Here is a 3,369-nt window from a genome sequence, read left to right as displayed (position 1 = left end):
AGAGAGAGAGAGAGAGAGAGAGAGAGAGGCTGTGGCCGCGGCCGCGGCCACCTCATTCGTGGAGTGGATGGTGCCGAAGCTCTTTGATTTCTTACATGCAAATCATGAGCTTCGGAAGAACCTAAAGAATGACATCATCTACATCAAGCATGAGTTTGCTATGATTTCTGCTGTCATCAAGGATGATGATAGCCGTGGTGGCTGCCGCAGCAGCAGTGAACAAGTGCATACGGAGTGGATCAATATTGTGCGTGAATTGGCGCACGCCATAGAAGACTGCATCGACCGCTTCATGCACAGTGTGACCATGGCTGACTCGGAAAAAGGGAGGCTCAGCCGGGCTCTCCACCGGGTGAAGACGGCGAAGACCCGCGGCAAGTTTGCTGCGGAGATCCGGACGCTGAAGAATAGATCAGAAGATGCTTCCAAGCTGAGAGAAAAATACTGCAACAACAGCAGCAGCAGTTCCTCACCAAGGTGGTCGTTGTCGTCTGAGCAGACAGACGCGCCCACAGCGGTTCAGGATGATGACGATGACACCCATTCATCAGCTTCCATCGCCGTTCCTGTGGGTATCGACGGTCCCCGTGGCGAGCTTATGGATCTGATCCAGCAGGAGCAACAGCTTAAGGTGATTACCATTGTGGGTTTCCATGGCATGGGCAAGACTCTCCTTGCCAATCATCTGTACAACTCCAAGGCAATTGAGAGCCAATATGAAGTACGGGCTTGGGTCCAAGGGGGGAGGAGGACAGCAGCGGATGTTCTCAAGGAGATACTCAAGCAGCTTGGCCACCTTCCCCTGCCAACCAATGGCAGTCTCACTCTCACCTTGCTTCACGCGAGCATCAGAGAGTGCATTGGCAACAAGAGGTAACTCATTCACTCAGTTTCCCATCTCTTTTTCTCGATCTGCTAGCTTTATCTATCGACGTAATCCTTGCCTGATTAGTTTGTAATGTTTATTTTGGTACCTAGGTTCTTTATTGTAATTGATGACCTGCGGACAACAGCATATTGGCACAACATAAAAGCAGCCTTTGTCGGTTTAACTGGCAGATTTCTGGTGACGACGGTCATTCAGCCCGTAGCAAATATCTGTCGCAGCTCATCTGTTAATGATCATGTATACACAATGGCAACTCTTACCGACCAAGACTCAAGAATATTGTTCTTCAAGGAAGCTTTCCAAGACGATGAACAGCCGCAGCATGTGGATGACCTCGGCTATGCAGCGCTCAAGAAATGTGATGGTCTTCCCCTTGCTCTTGTTACCACCGCCAGGTTCTTGAAAAGCGCAGGTAATCCAACACCCATGATATGGGCAAAACTATGCGACAACCTGGGTACACATATGGAGAGTGATGATCTATTTGCAAGAATGAGGCGTGTGCTTGTCCAGAGCTACACCAGCCTTGATAGCCAGGTCGCCAGGACATTCTTGCTCTATTTGAGTACGTACCCAAGTGGTCGTCCTATCAAGAAATCAAGCTTGTTAAGGAGATGGTTAGCAGAAGGCTTGTCCCCAGGAGACAGTACATATAGTGATGTTGATGCCGCCGTTAGCAATTTCAATAAGCTTGTTGATTGGAGCATCATCCAGCCAATGGAAGCCAGCGGTAACAGCACAGAGGTGAAGACATGTCATACCCATGGCATGATGCTGGAGTTCGTCCTGCGCAAGTCCATGTCCGACAACTTCGTTACCGTGTTGTATGATGGGCAGTCTACCTCTCGCCTACCCAATAATATCCGCCGGCTTGCTCTGCATCATGCAAGGCCAAGAGAAGTGCCAGGTCTAACTCTTGTCCGGTCACTGACAATCTTGGGAGAGGCGCACCCATCTGTCCTGGACTTCTCCTAGTATGAACTGCTGCGAGTTTTGGATCTGGAAAAGTGCGTTGTACCCTTGGAGGATGGCCATCTCAAGTTGATATGCAGAAAACTGTTGCTGCTGAGGTACCTATGCCTCGGGGCTGCAGTTATTGCCACGGTGCTTCCGAAGGAGATCAGGAAGCTTCAGTTATTGGATACACTGGATGTAAGTAAAACAAAGATAGAGATTCTGCCAACGCAAGTCATGGAGCTGCCACGTCTTGTTCATCTCTTTGGGAAGTTCAAGCTCAAGAAAGATGTAGGAGACTGGAGAATGAGTAAGCTACAGAGTTGGTTGTTAGAGAATAGCAAATTAGAAACACTGGCAGGATTTGTTGTGGACAACAGCAAGAGCCAAGATTTTGCACAGCTCATGCATAATATGATGGCTTTGACAAAGGTGAAAATATGGTGCGAGGCTACCGCCGACACCAGCAGCTCAAGTCATCTCTCAAAGGCCATCAAGGGGATCATTGAGAGAAGCACCCTGTTCATAGGGACCCCTTCACTATCACTCAATTTTGAAGGTGAGTTGACCCAAGACATGCTGAATTTCTCTCTGGAGAAAGGAAAACATTCATGCTCCCTCAAGCTGCAAGGAAGCAAGATATGCAGCCTGCCCCCCTTTGTTGCCTTGCTGGGTCGTCTCACTAAGCTAGGTCTTTCATCCCCTCAGCTGAGCCTGAGCCAAGACTTCCTTGCTGCCCTGAGCAAAGTGCCCGGCCTGGCGTACCTGAAGCTGGTTGCAACTAGACTGGACAAGCTTATCATCATAAAAGGTATGCTGAAGAGTCTGGGACGCCTATCCATTGTGGTCGACTCCACGATGGATCAGCTGGAAATCAAAGAGGGAGCTCTACCATGCCTCAAGTCACTGCAGCTGCTATGCAAAGATCTGTCTGGCTCTATTTCCGGCACGTCAGCGGTCCAGTCCCTTGGACATCTTAAGGAGATTGTTCTCCATCCTGAAGTGGGAGATGAAACAAAAAATGAGTGGGAAGAAGCAGCAAAGAACCTCCCAAGTCCACGTCCCAAGATCTTGTTTCTCTAGACACCATCAACACATCCAGGTAATGAATTGTGCTATACTTGCCTTGCATTGATCATCCTCCTCACCTCTCCACAGTGGCACAGTTCACATCCTGGTAATGACACCTTTTTTTGTTGTGCAGGCAGTACAGGCTGCGACTTGCTAATGGCAAAGCATTCTGTATGCTGCTTATTGGTTGATGACCATTCATCTACATGATCAACTGCGTCGAATAATTTAGTCCTCTTTGCTCTCATGTCGATTTGGTGCCATTCATGCTTTTATGTTGTGTCACCACTAGGATTTATCTATTTCTAACAGATCGAAGTTATTGACTTGTTAAGCGAAGCAAATGATTTTCTTTGCAAGAAATATGGTGACTTCCTGGTGTAATAAATAAGTCTACTCTGTTTGTTGTTGGACATGTATTTGGTTATTTCGGTCCTAGTCAACTTAATTGGCTT

General features: G+C 48.1%; 1 pseudogene; it reads left to right on the top strand.

Moving 5' to 3' along the window:
* The first annotated feature begins 31 nt into the window (after positions 1–31).
* LOC119288373 lies at positions 32–3,369 on the top strand (annotated as a pseudogene).

This window comes from Triticum dicoccoides, chromosome 4A, assembly GCF_002162155.2.
Source record: "Triticum dicoccoides isolate Atlit2015 ecotype Zavitan chromosome 4A, WEW_v2.0, whole genome shotgun sequence".
In the NCBI taxonomy this organism is placed as follows: domain Eukaryota; kingdom Viridiplantae; phylum Streptophyta; class Magnoliopsida; order Poales; family Poaceae; genus Triticum; species Triticum dicoccoides.
Note: the sequence above shows the minus strand (reverse complement) of the source record. Positions and strands in the feature narration are given on the sequence as shown.